A 27,902-nucleotide genomic window follows, 5' to 3' on the forward strand; every position below is an offset into this window, starting at 1 on the left:
GATTCCCCAGAATGCTGGAGTACAATTACGTTCCACCCGTGATCACTTTGCATTTTCCTCTACAAAGAGCGCGATCTTGGAGGGTGCAAAATAAAAGTTTCGAAAGGAATAAATATGTTTCAAAGACATCGTAGCATGAATTCACTCTCATTCATTACAAATTCGTATTCTCTCATTAGGGGAAACATCACAAATGACACGAATAAATTATTTACAAATATTGAATTCATCGTACTACGTGCTGATGACTTAAGTGTGAACCCAAACATCTGATTTTCAGAGGCAATTTGTGTAAAACAAATGACGATCGAGAATCCGATATTGACCGAACCAGAATATCAAATCACACTGCAATATGTACAACAATGGTAAACGGATTTCGAAATTTAGTTTTTGTCTCTCAGAAACAGTGTCGCATGCAAACATAGCAAATGTTTGTTGATGACAAAAATTCTGTTCTCGGAATTTGAATGCTCATTCCATAGATATTGCAAAAACGGAGCAGTGGTTCACTCTTCCACAGCTTAATTTCTCAGAACTAAATGCTATGCCTGTATTGGCTGTTCGTAGACGACAAGCAGTGTCAGTGTTGTGTTTCAGGGGAATATGTTAGGGGAGACGAAAAATTGTTTTGGCATTAAGCTCCCGCCACGTTTCAACACTATTACCGTTTGCTTGAGCTTATGAATCAATTTGTGATTGTCTTGTAATTGTGTTGCAACTGCGAGAACGTTGTAGTATTTTAATGATATTGAACAGACACACCAGTGTTTTCATTCTAAATATAAACAATTGTTCACCCTTGGAGATTTTAATGATGGATTGGGACAGCATGTGAATTGCGTATTTTCTGAGGGTATAAGTTTTAGGTTCGTGTCACACGTACTTAATTTTCCGACGAGTATTTCATGCTTAGTGTAATATACATCCATTTATGAAAAATACAGGGTCTGCGTGCAAGTATAGCACTTTAAGTGCTTGCTATTTTCATTCCGGATAAAATCTCTATAGCATATATATAACTTCGCAAAATAAGCTGCTTAATTTATGTATTGCAGCAGTTCCGCCATGCTTTGAAAATCTGGAGTGTGTGCTTACAGAAACAAATAGCGTAACAGAGTCCTAGTTTCTGTTGCAGCCTGAATCCGCGAATCTCAACGCGAAAGTATAGTTGCAAATGTAGCGTGATGTACGTTCGTCATTGCGATAACTTGTATGTCTTATTTCCGATGTCGCCGAAAATTTATATTATGTGATTAAAGTCTTAGCCCCGCAGAGAAAATTCTAGTCTACTTTGTGTGTGAATCAGAATATTACGAATGAACTATCTTTTTCCGCCGACAATAGATTATTCATCATATTGAGTTCCCATGACTCATTACGTGAGTTGTTGCCAACATCAGCACGCAACACAACAGCAGGTGACATCGTAAGTGCGCTTTTACCAATACCTCCGGCCGAAGAAAAAAAAAATAGATTCAGTGATACTTATTGGGATTGCGTTTGGCTATAACCGTTAACTAATTGCCAGCATGAGCATGTAACGCAGAAGTTGCCGGTACTGTAAGTTCATCTCAGCCAGAAGCGTCCGATCCCACCACCCGTCTGCTTTGACCCATGACGTCACAAATATGGCGGAAACAAAAACACACACACTTTCCACAAGAAGCCTAATGACACTAACGGGACAAGTGCGGGAAATGGGGTGTTTTGGGTGGGGGGCAAACTAAATATAAACAAATTTAGACGCCTTGCGTAGCTACAACGTGTAAGTGAAGACAGCCATGAATACCCACCCACCTCCCCAGGGGTCGTAACCCCTGCAACCCATAGAAGATAAAGATGCTTCAGTAGCTGATGTAGTGTTTTTTGTCTTTAAAAAAAAAATCTCACGGGATAGAACGAACAGATCGGAAAGATAAATATAATAAACTAAAACAGAAATTCGAGGAAACAGATAATTAAAATAAGTAATAAGTGTTTTTAAATTAAAAAAATAAAATCTCACGAGATAGAACGAACAGATCAGAAAAGTAAATAAAATAAGATAAAACAGAACTGGAGACAGCCACACTCAAACCAAACTCCGCGCCGTCATGACGTCACACACAACACCCTTACGTCACGGGTCAAAACCGACGGGTGGGTACGGACGCTTCTGTCGACCCCTTTAAAAACTCGGGTTGCAGCTATGAACGCACATTTAATGCTATAAAAGCGTGGTTAACAACCTGGTGAAAGTCAGTAGTGGTAGTAGCGTTTCAAGTTGTGCCTGTCAGCCTGAAACTTAGATATTGCAGTGAACAATATGTGGAATGACATGAGGGCCTAGAAATTAAGGACTTTAAGTGCAGAATTCGTGACTGAGAAATGCAAATTCTATTCTTTATAAACCGAAAATTGTAAATCAACGTACTTGTCATTGGCCTTTCTTTGTTCTTCAGTTAATGTTTAACTTGTCAATGTAGTGGCTGTCGTTTCCGGTCGCCGCTAGTGAACTGAAATATCCTATTTAAACTGTATCTCATAGTAAAAATGGAATCAGAATATGATTGTTTCTATCCAATTCCTTGGTTTTCAGGAACTTAGAAGTGCAGTAATGGACTACAATAAACCTGTTTGGATTGGAAAAGAGGGAACAAATGAAGTATGTACTGATCCAGACTTTGTGGTAAGTGGCTTCTATTTTTTACCATTGTTTCTCTAATCTGTGTTTGTGATGTGGTATGTGAATAATCGTAAATTTTCATGATGATAGAAGTATAAGTAATTCAGTCTAATTAAAAAAAATCTGATATCCTGTCAATTTTAAATGCAACAATGCACAACACTGCATAAAATATGGTGCATGGTAAATGACACAAGGGATGGAGGAGAGAGTTTAAATTTAATGTTTAATAATTGTGAAAGATTAACATTAAATAATCACTCAGCAGCTTTGATAAGTTTGCATTAAAGTTGTTCCTCTAAATGGTATCTTTAATATACAACATACAGAGAAGATATTGTAGGGAATATTAGCAATGTAGGTAAACATAAAAATAAAACAAACTCGAGTAGTGCACATTATATTTTATCCATAGCATTGTAAAGCGATTGTGGTTTCTTTATGAATATTAGAAGTGGTGTTGTTAAGTTTTAGGTCTTGATTACAATGAAAAACAAATTAAAAGTTCCATATTACCAGTTTCAATGTTCTAACCATCCTCAGATATGTGGAAGTACACAGTTGGCATCAACATACAAAAGTGATATGTTTGTTCTTTATCACCATTTACTGCACTGTCATAAATGATAATTGTAAAATCGCAATAATATTACAGAAAACCAGTGTGGTTAATGACATAAATAATAAAGATGCTTTTACATGGGCATGAAATCTCATGTATCATGTTTGTATTAGCATCCACCTTTGTCAAAGTGCAGGAGGATAGTTAGTTATTGAATCTGTTTGTGAATATGAATAAACGAGAGAGAGAGAGAGAGAGAGAGAGAGAGAGAGAGAGAGAGAGAGTGTGTGTGTCGGTTTTGTGCGACCAAACCCAGTTCCCTCTGAGCAGCCATAGCGTACGGATCTCCGTGCCGGCACGTTCACAGGAGCTCAGTCCGTCAGTTCACCTGATGATGGCGACATGTATGATCGCCGACATATTGTGCCCGTTGGACACTATAGACCGGCAGCATACCCGTGGATATTTTGATTAGATGAAAATCAGTTCTGAAGATTTGAATACTGATTAATTTTATTATTGTACCCCCAAAAACTACTGAAAGACTGCATGACAGTCTTTCATTTTATTTGATGGTCTGAACATTTTGAATTCCTCTCAAGATCTATTTAGATTTTATATTCAATGAAAGCTACAAACATTTCTGAAGTTAATAAAACTTTTTCAGTCAGTGTATGTGTCTAGTAAACAGATACATTCAACCATTCTCTCCACTGCTATAAAAGTGGTTCACATGACTTTTGGTAGCCTCCACTTGGAAGTTGTACGACTGAATGCATATGTGGCAGTTTCCATTCTTGAAATGAGACAGTTGTGTATTTTCTCCCCTTGTGAAAACTGTTACCTTCAAAGGATTTAATGGGATGATCTCTAAGTAGGTAGATGTTACTACTGAATGATGGAAACCCAAAAACCACCCTCGTTACTTTTTTCCTGCTCTGTCACTCACAATGAAGATTAATCTAAAATTGTCATCTGAGACAGTGTTCAAATTGGATATTGGTTTTTATAATTATAACAACTGCTACCACTGTCAGCAAAACATTTTCTTATTGCACTTTTCATCTATATTGGTAATTGCATTTGGAAAATTCCATTTTCCATAGTAATTGTTTGGAAAGTGATTATTTTTGTTGTTGATAGTGCTAAATACTTGTCATTTTTCATATGGGTTTGAAAGCTTGGTCTACTAGATTTGCAGGTGTTGTACAATTACCGATATCTGGAAGTGTGAAATTATAGATGGCGGTCTGTTAAATTTTTAATTACAAAATTTTTAGCCACTTGTTAGTCAACATATCTTAACATTTCAACTGTAAGTGTACTGCTATCATATTATGTGCAATGTTAATATTCTCACTGACATCAATCTTGTAGTGTAACATCAGTAACATAAACAATGCAGATTTGGCACTGGTGACAGAGGTAATCCCACCAAAATATCACTAATAACTTGTGAGGAATCAGACTAAAATTAAAGCTAGGTCAACCTGTGGCACACTCAGTATTTTGTGGGAAATTCTCTGAACTGAGTCTCTTTTGAAAATATCTACACCTTTGTTAAAGAGCTATGTCTATATTCACTTCTTTCGAGCTGAATTGAAACAAGCCTTTTGGTCATATTATGAAATATATCACTTACTTTAAATCACTCAAGTTGGAAGCTTCCTTACTAACAGTAACAGTGCAGATGAGATCTTGACAGAGAATGTTGATTTCCACAACTAGGCCCAGGCTGTTTCCCTGTGCACATCAACTACCTAACAAAGTAAGTAAACATCAAGCTACTCCACATCCAATATAAGAATAGCCCAAGAAAAATTGTATAATGATAAATATCCTCCCATGTTCAATCTTTATACTTTGAATATCTGCATTCCTTGTTTTTATGAACTCAATGTGAGAATTATCCTGCCCATATTAAGTGCATTTATTTGTGTGAATGGTCTGTCTACCATAGGTCTGAGTGAGTGGCTGAAAATGTTTTTGATACATAACATCTAGTGTTTGGGTGTTTAGTCTTCCCTTATTATTTTTTTTTTCCAAATAATCAGAGAAACACAATTACCCACCACTTTTGCTTGTGCCCTATTTCCATTGTGCAACAGTACCTGTTTCTTGATAACTCAAAACTATGTAAAGTGCAATGGCTATACCAACATTTCAAGACAAGTTGTATGTGAAATGGCACCAAATGACAAACATGAATTATCTGACTGAAAATAGTACAGAGAGAAAGCGGAAGTACAGGACCCTAATTAATTTTCAGGTATGTCTTCACTGAACGTTTGCAAAATTGTATGTTCACTATAGTTAAACTAGATGTGGCTGACTATACATTGCTCAAAATGTATCTCAGTAAACACCTAACCAAAAACTATTCATGGAAGTGATTAATCTTGTGATGCTGTAGTAAGATGCACAGAAATCATGGCTGCTTAATGCTCTCATTAGAGTTTAGGTCTAGATTTATCCTTCAGAAGAGGCAGTAGCAGATCCAGGGGGAGGCTAAGGTGCTGAAGCCCAAACCCCCCACCTCAAAAAGCATCTGGGTCCTCACCTGACAAATCTCAAATCAAGCTTGATATTATCCTGCTTTCTTAGTTCTATACTACCAACAATACAATTTTCATCACTTACCCTGACATAGTGTACTTAGGTATAGTATGTTCAAAATTTTCAATTTCTGTAAGAAGCTATTTACATAAGAGTTTTTAATCAATAAGTCACTCATTTGTGGAGCAGCTATACCCATGCCCTACTACCATTGACACCCACTTAACAGTGATGGAGTCACACATGGTACTTGAGATACAAGTGGCCAGGTTGCAAGTGCACGTGTTGCGCTGCGGTACACTTAGGCCTTTCTACATCTACATGTCTACTCCGCAATTCGCATTTAAGTTCTTGGCAGAGGGTTGATCGAACCACAATCATACTATCTCTCTACCATTCCACTCCCGAAAAGCGCACAGGAAAAACGAACATCTAAACCTTTCTGTTCAAGCTCTGATTTCTCTTATTTTATTTTGATGATCATTCCTACCTATGAAGGTTGAGCTCAACAAAATATTTTTGCATTCGGAAGAGAAAGTTGGTGACTGAAACTTCGTAAATAGATCTCGCCGTGACGAAAAAGTCTTTGCTTTAATTACTTCCATCCCAGCTCGCGTATCATATCTGTCACACTCTCTCCCCTATTAAGTGATAATACAAAACGAGCTGCCCTTTTTTGCACCCTTTCGATGTCCTCCGTCAATCCCACTTGGTAAGGATCCCACACCGCGCAGCAATATTCTAACAGAGGACGAACGAGTGTAGTGTAAGCTGTCTCTTTAGTGGACTTGTTGCATCTTCTAAGTGTCCTGCCAACGAAACGCAACCTTTGGCTCGCCTTACCCACAATATTATCTATGTGGTCTTTCCAACTGAAGTTGTTTGTAATTTTAACACCCAGGTACTTAGTTGAATTGACACCCTCGAGAATTGTACTATTTATTGAGTAATCGAATTCCAACGGATTTCTTTTGGAACTCGTGTGGATCGCCTCACACTTTTCGTTATTTAGCGTCAACTGCCACCTGCCACACCATACAGCAATCTTTTCTAAATCGCTTTGCAACTGATACTGGTCTTCGGATGACCTTACTAGACGGTAAATTACAGCATCATCTGCGAACAACCTAAGAGAACGGCTCAGATTGTCACCCAGGTCATTTATATAGATCAGGAACAGCAGAGGTCCCAGGACACTTCCCTGGGGAGAACACCTGATATCGCTTCAGTTTTACTCAATGATTTGCCGTCTATTACTACGAACTGCGACCTTCCTGACTGGAAATCACGAATCCAGTCGCACAACTCAGACGATACCCATAGGCCAGCAGCTTGATTAGAAGTCGCTTGTGAGGAACGGTGTCAAAAGCTTTCCGGAAATCTAGAAATACGGAATAAACTTGATCCCCTGTCGATAGCGGCCATTACCTCGTGCGAATAAAGAGCTAGCGGCGTTGCACAAGAACGATGTTTTCTGAAACCATGCTGATTACGTATCAATAGATCGTTCCCTTCAAGGTGATTCATAATGTTTGGATACAGTATATGCTCGAAAACCCTACTGCAAACCGACGTCAATGATATAGGTCTGTAGTTAGATAGATTACTCCTACTACCCTTCTTAAACACTGGTGCGACCTGCGCAATTTTCCAATCTGTAGGTACAGATCTAACGGTGAGCGAGTGGTTGTATATGATTGCTAAGTAGGGAGCTATTGTATCAGCGTAATCTGAAAGGAACCTAATCGGTATACGATCTGGACCTGAAGACTAGCCCGTATCAAGCGATTTGAGTTGCTTTGCAACCCCTAAGATATCTACTTCTAAGAAACTCATGCTAGCAGCTGTTCGTGTTTCAAATTCTGGAATATTCCATTTGTCTTCCCTGGTGAAGGAGTTTCGGAAAACTGCATTCAATAACTCCGCTTTAGTGGCACAGTCGTCGGTAACAGTACCATCGGCACTGCGCAGCGAAGGTATGGACTGCGTCTTACTGCTTGTGTACTTTACATACGACCAGAATTTCTTCGGATTTTCTACCAAATTTCGAGACAATGTTTCGTTGTGGAACCTATTAAAGGCATCTCGCATTGAAGACCGTGCAAAATTTCGCGCGTCTGTAAATTTAAGCCAATCTTCGGGATTTCGCATTCTTCTGAACTTCGCATGGTTTTTCCGTTGCCTCTGCAACAGCGTTCGGACTTGTTTTGTGTACCATGGGGGATCAGTTCCATCTCTTACCAATTTATGAGGTATGAATCTCTCAATTGCTGTTGCTACTATATCTTTGAATTTGAGCCACATCTCCTCTACATTTGCATAGTCAGTTCAGAAGGAATGGAGATTGTCTTTTAGAAAGGCTTCTAGTGACACTTTATCCGCTTTTTTAAATAAAATTATTTTGCGTTTGTTTCTGGTGGATTTGGAAGAAATGGTATTGAGCCTAGCTACAACGACCTTGTGATCACTAATCCCTGTATCAGTCATGATACTCTCTATCAGCTCTGGATTGTCTGTGGCTAAGAGGTCAAGTGTGTTTTCGCAACCATTTACAATTCGCGTGGGTTCGTGGAATAACTGCTCGAAATAATTTTTGGAGAAAGCATTTAGGACAATCTCGGAAGAATGAGGTATCGAGTTGTTGACAATAACTGTTGTCACGGTGTCCTTTCATTTGTCATATTTAGAAAAAAATGACAGCACACAGTGAGTTCTTGGTTCATTGTTTTACTGTAAAGGAAGAAAAGAGGATGAATTGAGTGAACCAATATTACCTGGAAATAATGTCAGTGACTTGTCGACTCAAGCTCATTGGATGCATCCTTCTGGATTATTTTGTATGTCACTGGAATTCATATAATTGTGACTAGTGGAGTTTGTGACATTTTACTTAGTTGAGTTCATTGATCTTTTGATCAGTGTGCTATGGGTGGCTGTGGACTTTAATCTGGGCACTCAGTTCTCCTTGCCTGCCCTGCAAGGGACAGTGTGAAGTAATATAAAATCAATTATTGTGTTTGTTTGGTTTTAATACTTTGCCTGCCTGTCATTGCCATGAATTTCTTAGTTTTATACCACATTATTTACCTAAAATTGGTCAGAATCTCTTACAGGTTAAAGTATTAATCAATAAGACCAACTTTTACTCTGAGAGCATCTTCAAAATCATGAAAAATTGAGCTGTTCCATACATTTTGGTCAAGTAGTTTAGCTGATATGTAAATTTGTAGGGAATAGCTGATTTCTTAAGTTTTGAAGTCGGTCCCATAATAGAAAAAATGTTTGTATTGATTGATGAGTATTATGTTGACTCCTTAAATGATTACTGCTAATTTTTAAATAACCTTGTTGAGTAGTTCCGAAGAGTTGTCTAGCTGTTGGTAAATTGTTTGGATTATGTGTAATTCTCTATTTCATGTAAAAGTTATTGCTTTTGTTTCCTGTTGTTAGAGCCTGAATCAGTACTATTGGGAGTGGCTAGTATATAAACTATGTGCACTGAAAATAGTTTTGCTGTTTCTTATGTAACAGGAAAGTACTCAGCGACGAGGAAGTGTATGAACTTCTCACAGGCGTCAGAAGTGGCATGTAATTATGAATACCCAGAGCAGAGGGTGGACAAAACAAAGTTCCAGTGACTGTCTAAAGGAATGTGCTTGGCTATCCTATAGCCAATAACAGAATGGTGCATAATGTTTGCTTTGTGTTCTGTTTCCAGTTCAGATTGTGGGGGCAATCATTCTGTGGCTCTGGGGTCTTTAGTCACTTAAAAAATGATGGATCACAAATTACCTGAATGGGACAGAAATCAGTGAATGTGGTCTACAGGAAAGCAAATGATTACAACTTGAGAAAAATTGAATGATTTATTCAAGAGAGAGAGAGAGAGAGAGAGAGAGAGAGAGAGAGAGAGAGAGAGAGAGAGAGAAAGAGAGAGAGAGAGAATTAAGCAGGTCAATAATGCATTGATTCACCTCTGGCCCTTATGCAAGCAGTTATATAGCTTTGCACCAAGCGAGGTGGCACTGTGGTTAGCACGCTGGACTCGCATTTGGGAGGACGACGGTTCAATCCCGTCTCCAGCCATCCTGATTTAGGTTTTCCGTGATTTCCCTAAATCGTTTCGGGCAAATGCCGGGTTGGTTCCTTTGAAAGGGCACGGCCGATTTCCTTCCCACCCCTTCCCTAACCGAGCTTGCGCTCCGTCTCTAATGACCTCGTTGTCGACGGGGCGTTAAACACTAACCACCACCTTATATAGCTTTGCTTTGACAGAGTTGTTGGACATTCTCCTGAGGGATATCATGCCAAATTTTGTGTAGCTGGTGTGGAAGAGTGTCAAAATCCATAGCTGGTTGGGGGGCCCTGCCAATAATGGCCCAATCATTCTCAATTGGTGAGAGACCTGGCGACTTTACTGGTCAAGGTGGGGTTTTGCCAAGCATGAAGACAAGCAGTAGAAACTCTCACCTTGTGTCAGACACAAATTCAGATGGGTTTATTAGTGTACAGTCGTCAGTAGTCAGAGGAAGGAGCACCGTGAGCTCAGTCCCTTTCTGTGAGCCACCTATCATTGTGGCACCAGTTGCATGTTGGATTGATGATACTGTTGAATCTGGGGCTCTGAATGTGTCTCTGATTGCTTGTCCTCACATTCTATTGTCTATCTAGGTCGACTGCTTTCTTCTTGACGCTGTTTTCCGCCATGGTTCATCCATCCCACCAGCATCGCCGAATAGTGACATTGCTCCTATTTTAAGTTTCAAGCAGTTCGTCGATTATTCCAACTGTATGTCCTCTCTCAAGTGCTGATAGCTGTGTATACTCTACATGCACCTGTCTGTAAAGTATAGTTATTGTCCAACTGAGTACATGGAATGAAATTGGCAAATACTCTGTGCCCTGTTATCGACATGCCCCTGTTCACTGTCCTTTCTGGATGATCTGTGAAACTAAGCTGCATCATCACAAGTTCATCCAGTTGCTGCCAAGGTTTACAGTTTTTCATTTTCCATCAATACCTGTAAAAATACCAATTTGTGAATAAATTGCATAATTCCTTGTTTTTTTTTTTTTTTTTTTTTGTCTTAGAGTGTAAAAAAGCACTAAATATCTTCAGAAACCATTCTACTACTGAATACCACAACATGGCAAGTGTTAAAGAGTGCATATTTCAGAAATTAATGTGAAAACCTTGAAAAGACAGTCAGTATTTTAATTGAAACTGAGAGATGACAAATGATTAAATCAATTTGTGTGTCTGATTTCTGCAGTAGAGGTGATTGTGCTATGCTGTTGAGAAAATATACATATGATTTTGCATTAAGTGATGAAATCGACCAAGGAAAATCTCGCAAAATTTTTGAAATTTTGCATTAAGAAACAATGCCAAAAATGCTACTTATCTGAGCAAACCAGTCCAGAATATTGATTGTTGCCTTTTTGTCATAATGAGAAACGTTCTCAACAGAGTCAAACCAGCAAAGTAATGTACTGTCCTTAGTGACGAAACAAGAGTTCATATGCTTTCTGTCTGCAACTGACTTCACTGTTGCTGGGTTTGTGGCAGGGCGGGCTTAGTTACATAAATGTTTGATCACTGTCTCTCGTCATACTGTTCACTACAAAAGTCCACCTACATCAGTATGGCGCCAGATCACCAGCCTGTTTCTCTGCATACGTAGATACTGTTCAGACGATGCTAAAAGCAGCAATGAAGAAAAACACCGTCAATACTTACATTTGCAAAGTCCGTGTAAACTGGCGGCAAGCTATAAAGCAATATCTTATAACGCAATTTTCGGGTGGAGTGTGACTGCTTCATCTCTTAAGAAAAATGACAAAATTCTGCAACGAGTTCTTTTATTTCTTTAGGTTCAAAATTACACTTGCCATCCTGTATTTGCTTAATGAATAATATTACTGTCCTCAGCTCAAAGTTCATACAACCCAGTAAACACCCAAGGCAGCCAGGAATGTACTCAAGTCCAACCCAAATTATTACACGAGTTCCACATTTGGTCCTTTTCATTGGATTTCTATTCAAGAAACTGCTCACCAGCTGTTCCATAAACAGGTATGAAACATGCCACGTGGAATTCTACTAGGCTGAAAGTTGACACGTGTTTATCTGTCCAGCAGATCACTTCACAAAGCTCAGATTTTCACAATCTGTCCATAAATGCAACTGCCTTCATGGCAATACAATCCGGACGCGAGAAACCAGTAGCTTCTTCATTTTACTCATAATGTAGATAGACATGTCCAACATGACCTGCACGTCCGATAGTTAACCAGCAGACTCCTGTTCAATCTGCTTCTCTCCAAGTATACTACTTAGCAGTGTGCGGGAACTGCTTAACTTTGATTGGTTGTTCAAAATGACCAGCCAATCAAAACAATCCTTAGAGTTCTTTCTCGTGCTAGAAGTGGCCTGCACCAATCATTATTCAGGTGCATTTATGTCATTACAACATGTGAATACTAATATAAGATTTAATAAAACCAAATGAAAAGAAAATTAATCTTGGAATAAATTTAGAATATGATTTTAATTTCAACTGTTATTCTGGCTGCCTCCTTTCAGAAGCTAGTAAACTTAGACATACGTCATCCGCAAAGTGGGCACAAACATCTTTCCCATGCTATGTTTACTTAACATATTACATAAATTTAATCTTGAAATTTAAGACATGTCCCACATACACACTCTCACTCACTCTTTTACTCCTGCAACAATATTAGACACAAATAATAATTTTGTCTGATTTTTGTATTACAAAAATGTGAAGTAGTTAACGTTTTTAATATGAAAATCCAAACAAATTATCTGACATTTTGTAACTCCAGTAATGATTTCAAATGATACTAAAAGACAAACAGTTGTTATTCCTAACCGAGTTTTTTAGTCTAAGTGTCGGTTTGGGGTGTTTTAGGTAATTTCCTCTAACTCTGAAACTGACAGATGGCTGAAACGTTTATACCATAGTCTCTTGAATAACAAAAGGCAGTATATAGACTTTGAACAACATTAAATAATATTTAATATAGTTTATTTAGATTCTTATGGGCTTGAATATTCTGTCACTCAAATTGACACAGGTACCGCTTCCCACTGCTAGGCTAGCAACAGATGTGAATGAGTCACGCAAAGATACAAGTTGCTGTTTCTTTCACCGTCATCAGCTCCAAAGCTATGAGCTGTACTGCAAAGTAGTGCAATAAATGCTATTGCATATTGACTTGGAACATTAGGTTGAGCAGTGAAACCATTCAGAACTTAAACAAAGTTGGCCTGCAAGTTGATAATGTGCCAAGATGTCTGGAAATTTCAGTGGCACACAGTACCAAATAAAGCAGGTCCAACCACTAGTGACTTACATGCATTCTGCGGAACATAAACTGAACCTCACTATCACGAAGGCCTGCAGCTTATCTAGTGTTAACAGTATGATGGTAGTTGAAAGTCAACCTACAAATTTTGTATTAACTGTAATGATGAAATACTGAGTGTAATGCGAGTCAAAAATCCAGAAATTCTAGACTTTGTGTGAAATGAATTATTATATTTAAGTAAATGAAATAGTCTGAGCACATGTATCTGTAAGATTAATCCCTTATACGGGGTGTTTCAAAATTACACTGACATACTTAAAGGAATACAGAGGGTGTCTTGAGGAACAAAATGCAGACAGAACCCATATCTAGAATCATCAGAGGCTACAGAGCTTCCAAGTTAAACATGCCAGCACATGTATATGTATGTATATTCCAGGTGATTGTGATAAGGATACAAACTTTTGGGGATAATGGAGAAGGATAAATGTATCAATTTGCGGTAAGGAATCCTGGTCTGCAAATGAGTCAAAGTTGTAAGCAAACATCTTTGATACCTGTGCCAGTGGAAAAAATGTATAGTGTTGCCACAGATTCTGGAAATTGGGAATATCAGGTATTTTCAAACACATCAGGAAAATTGGGGAAATATCAGTATTGTTACATTCCATCGTAGATTTTCCATTGTCGGAAATTTAAAAAAAAATGGAAAATCTAATTTTTGTCTCAGTAGATGAAATGGTTTGTTTGCTGAGCTATCATGCATTGTCTCTGACTGTGTGCAGCTGAGTACGTGTGCCACATTCTTACTCCATCATTCCGACTGCTTCTCCCATTCTTACCAGTCCCCTTGGCTTGCAGTCAGTGTTGCCACAACTTTTTGCTGATAGCCTAGCAGCTGCCAACGAGAGGCAGGGAGGAATGAGGACGAGAGGCAGGGCGGCATAATGACAGTTTTGTTTGGTTCTTATTCTCAGAGATTGTAGATGCAGGGGCCAGATGGCAGTCTTGTGTGCACAAGTTGTGTTTGAGTGATTGTTGTGTGTGTGTGTGTGTGTGTGTGTGTGTGTGTGTGTGTGTTGTCTTGTTTTCTGAAAAAAGCTATGGCTGTCTTTTCTACATGCCTGTCTGCGGCTCAGCAATCATCTTTGTGGTGAGTTGCTACCTATCCTCATTATTATTGATTCTCAGAATGTTTGAAAAAGTTATGTTGTATGGATTGATCACTGTGGTCTCATTTCATCACCATGCTGTCTGTGGCTTGTGAATAGCTGGCCACAAGGGTGGATTTCCATGACAGGCCAAAACCAGAGACTGTTTCTGTGGGTATCTAATGGGTTGGGCCTGCTGATCTGAAGCCATTTGGTTCCCACTAATGTGCAGGCCCTGCCTGTCAGATCTAGTCTCGCCAATCTGCTGCAGGCTTGGTCTGTTTGTGTGTGGTGTAATGCAGCAGATTTTCATGGTTTATCCATGGACCCAGGACTACAGTGCTTCTCAGCAGGCCAGGGATAATGGGTCATGGATTTCAGGAATTGTGACTGTCTCATGGTGAGTATGTTGTACAGTGTGGCATTTTTAGAGATTTTATTTGGTCTAGTACGTTTTGCCACCTCAAAAGTAGGTTATGTGTTAGCAAGTATGGACAAGAAGAATAAAATTGTCAGTCACTGGTAGGTTGTATGTTATACTCAGATTTCTCAAAAGAAAAATCACACAATACTTGTAAAATAATAGATATAATACAGTGGGTAATAACTGACTATATTGAAAATAGTAGAAACATTTTATTGGTGGTCACCTACAGTCTTGGTTTACACAATTCTTACTCGCCTTATATACTTGTTTCAAGAGGCCTATGTTTTTCTGAGCTGATTTCTGAAATTGGTGATGGTATTTTAAATCTTGTCACCAAATGTGTTTTGCTTTATTGAAATAAAATATCAGTGGTTGTAATGAAACACACATACTATTTGGCTTGCTTTCTCTGTCTAAAAACACTTCATTACAAAAGATGTCGATGGTAGTACTTAAGATTTTTGCTCGCACTAGGAAACGCCTTCTACTTGCAAGGCTTTTAGATATTTCCTCCTATGCACTATTGTTTCATCTACCACAGCTGCAAAGATGGATTGTGAACTTAAGACATAACTTACCCTTGAGATCTCAAAATTTATCAGGGAAAAATGCTAAAACTTGCCTGGAAATCAAGGAATTTCTGTTGGGAAAACTGTGGCAACCCTGATGTCCCATTACGGTTGCTGCTGAGATTCTATGTTAGGCAACTCTGAGGTGATAGTATGAACCAAAACAAGAAAAGATACCCAGTAAACATAGGCTCTAAAATGCATACATTAGGAGCTATGAGCTCTTGTTAATCCTCGCTACTGTGAAACACATCTCGGCTATTGAACAAGTGTGCACAGCTCTTTGCATATGAGTACAAAGAAGGATGCTGTGTCCATATAAGCACCAATTGAATATTGCTGCCATCATTGATTCATATCGGGATCAAGTTCCTGAATTAGTAGACTAGCAGGATATGCTACTTGGATAAGTGATTCCTGATGATACAGTGGGCATGCCAAATGGTTAAAGTGACAATATACACAAAAACAAAGAAAACAGGACATCAAAGTGCAATTTGTAAGTGCAGCAAAAATAAATTTTTATGTGGTGTTATTAATGTAGTAATTTTTAACTCACATTTTGTAGGTCATTATTGGAGTTTTTGTGATGAGGTGAAAACCTGTGGAGTGTGAAGTAATTGTTTGTCCTTATGAATGAATTTATTCTCCAAGAATGGGTCTGATAATGAACAGATAATTTTGGAATTCTCAGTACATGCATGTGGTATGAGGAGGAAGAGGGAAAGAAAAAATAGTTGTAATATATGTAATAAATACAGGTACATGATGATATCGGTAACAAATTTGCATCGACATACATGTTCAGTTAACCAGTGTGAAGGGTACTTAGCATTGAAAAGGGTATTTCCCATTTCGTTTGCATATGGAATTTAGAGTGGATAAATGCTTAAAATCTCTGAGCACACCGTTATGAGTGTGCCCTCAGTTCTTATTAGAGCAATATGCAGGGAGCTGAAGAATGCAGGTACATCACATTTACTAAATTGACTTAGCAGGATAATTGGCATCTATCTTAGTGTCTGCCATTTAAGTTTTCATACTGTATCTGTAATTATCTAATGAATCAGATTGACTTGTGACCATTTGTAGTGCCATTGTTTGTAACTGTTCAGTATCCCCTGTTACTTCAAATTGTTGTACCCAAGTTGACAATTACAGTAGTGATTCATTGAAGTGGTAGTCATAGGATACTACTGTTCTGTTGTAAAGTACACAATTTTATGTTTCTGTATATTCAAAGCAAGTTTGCAGTCTTTGCATCACATACAAATATTATCAAGATCTGGTTGCATATATGTGCAGCTCTTTATTCAGGCCATACTTAATTATTAACTGATTCATGTATAAAATGTCTGAGGTGACTCAATAATGTCTCACATCATTAATACCCCACATGAACAGCAAGAGCACTAAAACTTTTCTCAGGGTCCCTCCTCAGATTACTTCTACTTGTGTCAATGACTCCCTTCATAGTAATTTGCTGCAACTTCTCTACTAAGAAATCCTTAATAAAGTCATATTTTGTATACTAATTGCACTGCAGTTACTAAAATTTCCTGTGGTAGCAAGCTAAATGTGTTTTGGAAATCAAGAAATAATGCATCCATATGATAACAAAGATGCATGGCACAGTACTATCTGAGAAAAGCAGAAGTCGGTTTTCACTTGACTGTTTTTGGAATCCATGCTGGGTGGCATTTAGGTGGTCATTCCATTTGAGGTACCCAATTGTGTTTGAGCCAAGATTATATTCTTTAATTTTTTTAAGACGTGGATGTCATTTAGATTGCATGGTAGTTTTTTGGATCAGTTTTGCCACTCTTCCTGTACACAAATGTGGCCTGTGCTTTCTTCCAGTTACTGGACAAAATTTTTTGTTCTGGGATCTGTGGTATATTCCAGTTAAAATGGAGGCTAACACATCAACATATTCTGTATAGTACCTTACCGGTAATCCATTGAGTTTTGGAGTCTTGTTTGCTTCTCCTGGTTTGAGCTGTTTCTCAGTGCTATTGTTCCTGTCTACATCATTAAGTATTGCAGTTATGTGGGCATTAAACTGTGGCTGTACCTCAGTATCTCCATTAGTAAAACGTTCAAAAATGGAATCTGGCATAATTGCTTTTGCTTAGCTGAATTCCATCGCAGTCCCTGTGTCATCTAAAAGTGTCTGAATACTACCTTTGCTGCCCTAACAGCCTTTACATATGACCAGAATTTCTTTGGCATTTGGAGACGCCTGTCAGTATGAAACACCTTATGTACTCATTGAGGCCTCATGCATTTCCCTCTTGAGAGACAAATGTCCCATTCAACATCCCTGTCTCAAGCATTATGCTTTTACATGCAGTTTCTCAAATGCTGCAGAATTTAAGAGTATTGGTTAGATACTCAATACATTTCTGTATTGAGGACACTTTATTACACAAGGTACACTTCTTATGTAATTTTGCACAGCTTCATGTTTACTGTAGCTAAATCTACACCCCCCCTCTCTCCCTCTACCCCCCTCTCTCCCTCTACCCCCCTCTCTCCCTCTACCCCCCTCTCTCCCTCTACCCCCCGTCTCACCCTCTACCCCCCCTCTCTCCCTCTACCCCCCCTCTCTCCCTCTACCCCCCGTCTCTCCCTCTACCCCCCCTCTCTCCCTCTACCCCCCGTCTCTCCCTCTACCCCCCGTCTCTCCCTCTACCCCCCGTCTCTCCCTCTACCCCCCGTCTCTCCCTCTACCCCCCGTCTCTCCCTCTACCCCCCGTCTCTCCCTCTACCCCCCGTCTCTCCCTCTACCCCCCGTCTCTCCCTCTACCCCCCGTCTCTCCCTCTACCCCCCGTCTCTCCCTCTACCCCCCGTCTCTCCCTCTACCCCCCGTCTCTCCCTCTACCCCCCGTCTCTCCCTCTACCCCCCGTCTCTCCCTCTACCCCCCGTCTCTCCCTCTACCCCCCGTCTCTCCCTCTACCCCCCGTCTCTCCCTCTACCCCCCGTCTCTCCCTCTACCCCCCGTCTCTCCCTCTACCCCCCGTCTCTCCCTCTACCCCCCGTCTCTCCCTCTACCCCCCGTCTCTCCCTCTACCCCCCGTCTCTCCCTCTACCCCCCGTCTCTCCCTCTACCCCCCGTCTCTCCCTCTACCCCCCGTCTCTCCCTCTACCCCCCGTCTCTCCCTCTACCCCCCGTCTCTCCCTCTACCCCCCGTCTCTCCCTCTACCCCCCGTCTCTCCCTCTACCCCCCGTCTCTCCCTCTACCCCCCGTCTCTCCCTCTACCCCCCGTCTCTCCCTCTACCCCCCGTCTCTCCCTCTACCCCCCGTCTCTCCCTCTACCCCCCGTCTCTCCCTCTACCCCCCGTCTCTCCCTCTACCCCCCGTCTCTCCCTCTACCCCCCGTCTCTCCCTCTACCCCCCGTCTCTCCCTCTACCCCCCGTCTCTCCCTCTACCCCCCGTCTCTCCCTCTACCCCCCGTCTCTCCCTCTACCCCCCGTCTCTCCCTCTACCCCCCGTCTCTCCCTCTACCCCCCGTCTCTCCCTCTACCCCCCGTCTCTCCCTCTACCCCCCGTCTCTCCCTCTACCCCCCGTCTCTCCCTCTACCCCCCGTCTCTCCCTCTACCCCCCGTCTCTCCCTCTACCCCCCGTCTCTCCCTCTACCCCCCGTCTCTCCCTCTACCCCCCGTCTCTCCCTCTACCCCCCGTCTCTCCCTCTACCCCCCGTCTCTCCCTCTACCCCCCGTCTCTCCCTCTACCCCCCGTCTCTCCCTCTACCCCCCGTCTCTCCCTCTACCCCCCGTCTCTCCCTCTACCCCCCGTCTCTCCCTCTACCCCCCGTCTCTCCCTCTACCCCCCGTCTCTCCCTCTACCCCCCGTCTCTCCCTCTACCCCCCGTCTCTCCCTCTACCCCCCGTCTCTCCCTCTACCCCCCGTCTCTCCCTCTACCCCCCGTCTCTCCCTCTACCCCCCGTCTCTCCCTCTACCCCCCGTCTCTCCCTCTACCCCCCGTCTCTCCCTCTACCCCCCCGTCTCTCCCTCTACCCCCCCGTCTCTCCCTCTACCCCCCCGTCTCTCCCTCTACCCCCCCGTCTCTCCCTCTACCCCCCCGTCTCTCCCTCTACCCCCCCGTCTCTCCCTCTACCCCCCCGTCTCTCCCTCTACCCCCCCGTCTCTCCCTCTACCCCCCCGTCTCTCCCTCTACCCCCCCGTCTCTCCCTCTACCCCCCCGTCTCTCCCTCTACCCCCCCGTCTCTCCCTCTACCCCCCCGTCTCTCCCTCTACCCCCCCGTCTCTCCCTCTACCCCCCCGTCTCTCCCTCTACCCCCCCGTCTCTCCCTCTACCCCCCCGTCTCTCCCTCTACCCCCCCGTCTCTCCCTCTACCCCCCGTCTCTCCCTCTACCCCCCGTCTCTCCCTCTACCCCCCGTCTCTCCCTCTACCCCCCGTCTCTCCCTCTACCCCCCGTCTCTCCCTCTACCCCCCGTCTCTCCCTCTACCCCCCGTCTCTCCCTCTACCCCCCGTCTCTCCCTCTACCCCCCGTCTCTCCCTCTACCCCCCGTCTCTCCCTCTACCCCCCGTCTCTCCCTCTACCCCCCGTCTCTCCCTCTACCCCCCGTCTCTCCCTCTACCCCCCGTCTCTCCCTCTACCCCCCGTCTCTCCCTCTACCCCCCGTCTCTCCCTCTACCCCCCGTCTCTCCCTCTACCCCCCGTCTCTCCCTCTACCCCCCGTCTCTCCCTCTACCCCCCGTCTCTCCCTCTACCCCCCGTCTCTCCCTCTACCCCCCGTCTCTCCCTCTACCCCCCGTCTCTCCCTCTACCCCCCGTCTCTCCCTCTACCCCCCGTCTCTCCCTCTACCCCCCGTCTCTCCCTCTACCCCCCGTCTCTCCCTCTACCCCCCGTCTCTCCCTCTACCCCCCGTCTCTCCCTCTACCCCCCGTCTCTCCCTCTACCCCCCGTCTCTCCCTCTACCCCCCGTCTCTCCCTCTACCCCCCGTCTCTCCCTCTACCCCCCGTCTCTCCCTCTACCCCCCGTCTCTCCCTCTACCCCCCGTCTCTCCCTCTACCCCCCGTCTCTCCCTCTACCCCCCGTCTCTCCCTCTACCCCCCGTCTCTCCCTCTACCCCCCGTCTCTCCCTCTACCCCCCGTCTCTCCCTCTACCCCCCGTCTCTCCCTCTACCCCCCGTCTCTCCCTCTACCCCCCGTCTCTCCCTCTACCCCCCGTCTCTCCCTCTACCCCCCGTCTCTCCCTCTACCCCCCGTCTCTCCCTCTACCCCCCGTCTCTCCCTCTACCCCCCGTCTCTCCCTCTACCCCCCGTCTCTCCCTCTACCCCCCGTCTCTCCCTCTACCCCCCGTCTCTCCCTCTACCCCCCGTCTCTCCCTCTACCCCCCGTCTCTCCCTCTACCCCCCGTCTCTCCCTCTACCCCCCGTCTCTCCCTCTACCCCCCGTCTCTCCCTCTACCCCCCGTCTCTCCCTCTACCCCCCGTCTCTCCCTCTACCCCCCGTCTCTCCCTCTACCCCCCGTCTCTCCCTCTACCCCCCGTCTCTCCCTCTACCCCCCGTCTCTCCCTCTACCCCCCGTCTCTCCCTCTACCCCCCGTCTCTCCCTCTACCCCCCGTCTCTCCCTCTACCCCCCGTCTCTCCCTCTACCCCCCGTCTCTCCCTCTACCCCCCGTCTCTCCCTCTACCCCCCGTCTCTCCCTCTACCCCCCGTCTCTCCCTCTACCCCCCGTCTCTCCCTCTACCCCCCGTCTCTCCCTCTACCCCCCGTCTCTCCCTCTACCCCCCGTCTCTCCCTCTACCCCCCGTCTCTCCCTCTACCCCCCCGTCTCTCCCTCTACCCCCCGTCTCTCCCTCTACCCCCCCTCTCTCCCTCTACCCCCCCTCTCTCCCTCTACCCCCCTCTCTCCCTCTACCCCCCCTCTCTCCCTCTACCCCCCCTCTCTCCCTCTACCCCCCCTCTCTCCCTCTACCCCCCGTCTCTCCCTCTACCCCCCGTCTCTCCCTCTACCCCCCGTCTCTCCCTCTACCCCCCGTCTCTCCCTCTACCCCCCGTCTCTCCCTCTACCCCCCGTCTCTCCCTCTACCCCCCGTCTCTCCCTCTACCCCCCGTCTCTCCCTCTACCCCCCGTCTCTCCCTCTACCCCCCGTCTCTCCCTCTACCCCCCGTCTCTCCCTCTACCCCCCGTCTCTCCCTCTACCCCCCGTCTCTCCCTCTACCCCCCGTCTCTCCCTCTACCCCCCGTCTCTCCCTCTACCCCCCGTCTCTCCCTCTACCCCCCGTCTCTCCCTCTACCCCCCGTCTCTCCCTCTACCCCCCGTCTCTCCCTCTACCCCCCGTCTCTCCCTCTACCCCCCGTCTCTCCCTCTACCCCCCGTCTCTCCCTCTACCCCCCGTCTCTCCCTCTACCCCCCGTCTCTCCCTCTACCCCCCGTCTCTCCCTCTACCCCCCGTCTCTCCCTCTACCCCCCGTCTCTCCCTCTACCCCCCGTCTCTCCCTCTACCCCCCGTCTCTCCCTCTACCCCCCGTCTCTCCCTCTACCCCCCGTCTCTCCCTCTACCCCCCGTCTCTCCCTCTACCCCCCGTCTCTCCCTCTACCCCCCGTCTCTCCCTCTACCCCCCGTCTCTCCCTCTACCCCCCGTCTCTCCCTCTACCCCCCGTCTCTCCCTCTACCCCCCGTCTCTCCCTCTACCCCCCGTCTCTCCCTCTACCCCCCGTCTCTCCCTCTACCCCCCGTCTCTCCCTCTACCCCCCGTCTCTCCCTCTACCCCCCGTCTCTCCCTCTACCCCCCGTCTCTCCCTCTACCCCCCCTCTGTCCCTCTACCCCCCCTCTGTCCCTCTACCCCCCCTCTGTCCCTCTACCCCCCCTCTGTCCCTCTACCCCCCCTCTGTCCCTCTACCCCCCCTCTGTCCCTCTACCCCCCCTCTGTCCCTCTACCCCCCCTCTGTCCCTCTACCCCCCCTCTGTCCCTCTACCCCCCCTCTGTCCCTCTACCCCCCCTCTGTCCCTCTACCCCCCCTCTGTCCCTCTACCCCCCCTCTGTCCCTCTACCCCCCCTCTGTCCCTCTACCCCCCCTCTGTCCCTCTACCCCCCCTCTGTCCCTCTACCCCCCCTCTGTCCCTCTACCCCCCCTCTGTCCCTCTACCCCCCCTCTGTCCCTCTACCCCCCCTCTGTCCCTCTACCCCCCCCTCTGTCCCTCTAACCCCCCCTCTGTCCCTCTAACCCCCCCTCTGTCCCTCTAACCCCCCCTCTGTCCCTCTACCCCCCCTCTGTCCCTCTACCCCCCTCCCTCTACCCCCCCTCTGTCCCTCTACCCCCCTCCCTCTACCCCCCTCTACCCCCCTCCCTCTACCCCCCTCTACCCCCCTCCCTCTACCCCCCTCTACCCCCCTCCCTCTACCCCCCTCTACCCCCCTCCCTCTACCCCCCTCTACCCCCCTCCCTCTACCCCCCTCCCTCTACCCCCTCCCTCTACCCCCCTCCCTCTACCCCCTCCCTCTCTCCACCTCTACCCCCTCCCTCTCCCTCTACCCTCCCCCCTCCGTCTCCCTCTCCGTCTACCCTCCCCCCTCCGTCTCCCTCTCCGTCTACCCTCCCCCCTCCGTCTCCCCCTCCGTCTCCCACTCCGTCTACCCTCCCCACTCCGTCTACCCTCCCCCCTCCGTCTACCCTCCCCCCTCCGTCTACCCTCCCCCCTCCGTCTACCCTCCCCCCTCCGTCTACCCTCCCCCCTCTCTGTCCCTCTACCCTCTACCCTCCCCCCTCTCTGTCCCTCTACCCTCTACCCTCCCCCCTCTCCCCTGTCTCTCTCTCTCTCCCCCCCCCCTCTCCCCCGTTGTGTGTGTGTGTGTGTGTGTGTGTGTGTGTGTGTGTGTGTGTGTGTGTGTGTGTGTGCGCGTACGTACGTACGTACGTACGTACGTACGTACTTTCCATACCTTTATTTACCTTATAAATTGCAAATGTCAAGTTGGAAGATTCCCTGGTGTCTTAAAATCTACCAATTTTGTCCCAAATTATAATAAGGAGTAAAAACAATCTGGACAGTCACAAGTTAGTGTGCATCATGTCTATGCATACCAGAATTTATAAAACAGTGCACGAAAGAGGAACTGTACAGCCTTTTGAGGTTGAGTTCGAAGAACTTTGCCACAGTTTTGTTATGATTAGCTAATGTATTTAGCTCAAAAGACTTTTTACCTTTATTTTTTTCTTTTCTTTATTGGTTTGAAGATTTTATTTCATTTATTTAGTGAAATTTTTTAAGAAAAATTAGTAGAAGAGTTAAAATTCTAGTTTTATGTATTCAAAACATATGCTTTTCCTAAGATAATTAACTTCCTTGAGTTTTATTCCTTAATTAACTTCTCATGTATTTGCGACATGGACATTAATTAAGAAGTCAGTAAAATAAACAATTGTTAGCGTTTGTCCTGTTATAATTTATGGGTCTCCACTCATCGTTTACCAATTCATGTTTTGTTAGACATACAGCTACTGCTATGACTCTAAATAAAATTTGATTGATAGGGTAGAATTGAATAACTTGGAATTGTTTTATTATAAAATGGTAGAATTATTATGATTCTAATTGATAGAAATAATGCAACACCGCCATCTAATTTATTAGAAATTGATCGTAGAAGTGCATAACCCAATAAGAAATAACATTCTGGATGAATTTGAAATGGTGTTGCTAAAGAATTAGCCACCACAAAGTTATCCAGGTCTCCTAGGAGGTAAGGATCAATTAGATGTAGTTTAATCCTTGAATGTAAAATATGGGTGAAATGGAATTTCTTCAATATCGTCATTTAATCCTAATTATGTCCTGTTTAATGTAAGAAGAATAAGTGAATGGTAGCACAAAATGGAATGTAAAGGATCTGTTTAAAGTTGGATTATCAACAGCAAATCCTCCTCATACCCATTGAACTAAATTTGTTCCTAAATACAGATTTGCTGATAATGGTTAACAATTACTGTTGCATCTCAGAATAATATTTGACCTCAAGGTAAAATGTATGCTATAAATGCAGTTGCCATAACTAGGAATAGGATTACTGTTCAAATTATTCGGGTGTGTGTATATACATAAAAGATCCATAGTAGATTCCTTGTCCTACAGGCAACTAAATGCAGATGAAAAATATAGGTGTTTCATTTGCATGTGGTTTTCGAATAATTCACCCATTGCTTACATCCTAACAGATGTTAACTGAGCTACTGAATGCTATTTCAGTATTTGAGGTGGTTAAAAATAGTCCAGTCATTATTTGAATTATTAAACATAACCCTAATAGTGACCCAAAATTTCATCAAAATTAAACATTTGCTGGTGTAGGCAGATCAGTTAGGGAATTACTAATAATTTTAACTAAAGGGTTCAAAATCGTAAGGGTTTATTCATTAGTACAATGTTATTTTATGAATAGGTTCCTGATTAATGCTAGTGATTTTAACTACTGCCAATAATGATAAAATACACACATTATTATTATTATTATTATTATTATTATCTTCTTTCCTTTTAATATTATTATTATTATTATTACTATATTATTATTGTAATAATAAATGTAGTTATTATATAGTTTTTATAAAGATATTTTTATTTCTTGAAAAGTATTTGAATTATTAATATTTACAGTTTCGTTATTTTTAAATAAGTCTACAAACACTATGTCTACAGTAATTAATATTAATGGAATGAAGATACAATACAGTTGATTTCAGTTCAAATATTTCATTTGTGCAATTCTTGTGATGTAGATCAACAAGACTAATATACATCCAAGAAACGTTGGAAATAAAATGTATGATGAACAGTAACCTCTTATTATTTTTTCTGTTACTAAACCAACAAGGAATGCTTCTAGGATAATGAAGAGTATTACTGATATTGGGTTTCGTAATTAAATGAAATTAATATTTATTACATTTGATAGTGATACAATTATTTTAATCATTTCAGGGGTTAGTTTATTAAAATATCAGTTTTGGGTACCAGTGATGGAAAACTCTTCCACCCTTGAAGTTTCAAAAGTGGGGCTAGACTTATTTCCAGTTTAAAAGACTGATGTTTCTTAAACTATTAAAACTGTTTATATGCTGTGTTTTTACTTCTTTATTGGTCTATTTTGCTGGTGTTTACACTTTTTGTTCAAAACAAAAACATTTATTAATGGTTTTAATGAGATTAGAATATATTGTTCTTTCTTTATCTATATTATTATTTTTCTTATTGAATGTGATTACTTTTCCTGTTTTAGTTTTTTCTGCATGTGAGGTCCGCCCCCAGTAGCTGAGTGGTCAGCGCGACAGAATGTCAATCCTAAGGGCCCGGGTTCGATTCCCAGCTGGGTCGGAGATTTCCTCTGCTCAGGGACTGGGTGTTGTGTTGTTCTAATTATCATTTCATCCCCATCGACGCGCAAGTTGCTGAAGTGGCGTCAAATCAAAAGACTTGCACGTGGCAAACGGTCTACCCGACGGGAGGCCCTAGTCACATGACACTTACTTCTGCATGTGAGGGTGCTTTGGATCTTTCTATTTCAGTTTCAGTAATTCGATCTCATGGTAATGATTTTTTAATTCTTTTGGTTTATCTTTAAAGTATTTATGATTGTTTTTTGATCCCGTGTTGTTTCTTAAACAATTGTTGATGGTTGGTTCAGCCTTTGATATTTCTGTCAAGTTTTATTTTTATGATTTGTGTATATTCATATGTTGATTTGAATATAAGTATATATTATTTTGCTGTTGATTATTTTTCTTTGATTTTGTTAAGCCTTTGGATTTGTTCTTTATAATTATGGTTAGAAATTTAGTGTAACTTCCTATACTGTAATTTTTTCGTTTATATAATTTGATTTTAATAATCATGTTTTACTGTTCTTTTGCTAATTGATTCTTCTTCCTTTTTATATTTTTTGTGAGGCTAGATTGTTCCTACTTAAATTTTGGGTTGGGGTTGTCAATTTGAGCACTTGTAGGTCAGAGTTTACTTGATTTTCTCCACCCTAGTTGTTAGATTTCCTTTGTTGGTTTTGTTTAAAGTTTGATTTTGCTAATACTTCATATTTTCCTCTGTTTGAATTTGGTTCATATTATTTTACGTTTTTATAATTTTTGCTTTTTTTGTTAAACCACTGATTTTTTTTGTCCACCTTTGACTTCCTAAGGCTCATGTAGAGGCACCTATTTCTGGTAGAATAGTTCTTGCAGATGTTTCGTCAAAGTAAGCTGGTTATGGTATATTTTGTGTGATAAACTGTATTTCTTGTTTCGGTTTAAAGTTTAATTATTTTTGGTTAGCTGTAGGCTTGTCTGTTGGCGTCTGGCTGAGCCCCCTGACAGCACAGGGACCACACTTCGAAAACCCTGAGCTGTTACCTTGCTATATATGTATAGGAGTGGTTGCTTGTCATTCTGGAGCATTGGAACTCCTGGAAATGGCCCTTGCTGTGGGTGGGTGGTGCCAATGGGGAGAACCTCTGATCAGAGTTGGTGGATGATTTGTGCATGAAATGTGTCAAAAAAATCTTACATTTCTTCTATTAATGTCTCAGCAGTTTGTAGTGGAGCATTTAATGCTGTTGCCTATGATCCTGCACCCAGCCCCCCACCCCCACCCCTCCAGTGGGTCTGGGGGTATGAATAGGCCCGAGGTATTCCTGCCTGTTGTAAGAGGTGACTAAAAGGAGTCTCACATGTTTAGGCCTTTATGTGATGGTCCCTTGTAGGGTTTGACCTCCATTCTTCAAAATTTTCCCAAAGAGTGAACCAATTGGGGAAGGGCACCTTACATGGTGCATCATGTCCATCGTGCATTGAGATCTTGAGCCCACCTTCTCATCATCGCATTTCAGTCCCTCATTTTCCATCTCTTATGTGAAGACATCTTTCTGGGTGTGTTCCCCACCATGCACTACGCAGTGTTGCCTTCTGTGTAGACCATGGACTTCTTTGCACCTGATATCAAGTATGGTAGTCAGTCCATTGTGGTGGGGCTGCCATGTACCCTGTTGGTTGTAGCTCCCTGACCACAGGGATTGCTCTGCTGATGTCTGCGGCATTAACTACCCACATATGCCAAGGGGTAGATGCCCACCCCAAGGGGCATTGGAATAGCGGCAATGGCCATCCTGCCAGGTGGCCTTTGCTGCGGCTGGGTGGCACTCGTGGGGAGGGCCCCTGGCCGGAGTGGGTGGCATCAGGGCGTATGATACACCATGAAGTGTAGTCTGTCATCTCTTGCTGGTGGTGAAACACCGGCAGTCTCTAAGCATTCACAATCTCAATTCAACGCACAGAAGTATGACCCTAAATCATTCCCCTCCCTGGCAACACCATGGGAGGAATGTCAGGCTAAGGATGTCAGTGGATCTTATTTGTCCCGGTACCTTGTATATTAAAGAGCTGATGGAGAATCTTTCATGATGAAGCCTCAGTTTTTTGTTGAGCATTTAGAGGACAAGTTCGTGGAGGTGGAGGGCTTGTCCAAAATGAGATCTGGTTCAGTCTTGATAAAAACGGCTTCCTCTGCCCAGTCACAGGCATTACTTGTGACAAGCTGGGGGATGTTTCTGTAACTATCACGCCCCATAAGAGCTTCACTATGGTCTGGGGTATCATA

At 43.7% G+C, this 27,902-nt stretch overlaps 1 long non-coding RNA gene across 1 annotated transcript; it reads left to right on the forward strand.

Moving 5' to 3' along the window:
- Positions 1-565: 565 nt before the first annotated feature.
- Positions 566-26,028, forward strand: LOC126213098 (uncharacterized). Its single transcript, XR_007541069.1, has 3 exons — positions 566-869; positions 2,582-2,671; positions 25,537-26,028. It is a non-coding gene; the product is annotated as an uncharacterized LOC126213098 (long non-coding RNA).
- The last annotated feature ends 1,874 nt before the right edge of the window (positions 26,029-27,902 follow it).

The sequence above is a fragment of the Schistocerca nitens genome, chromosome 11 (genome assembly GCF_023898315.1).
Source record: "Schistocerca nitens isolate TAMUIC-IGC-003100 chromosome 11, iqSchNite1.1, whole genome shotgun sequence".
Lineage (NCBI taxonomy): Eukaryota > Metazoa > Arthropoda > Insecta > Orthoptera > Acrididae > Schistocerca > Schistocerca nitens.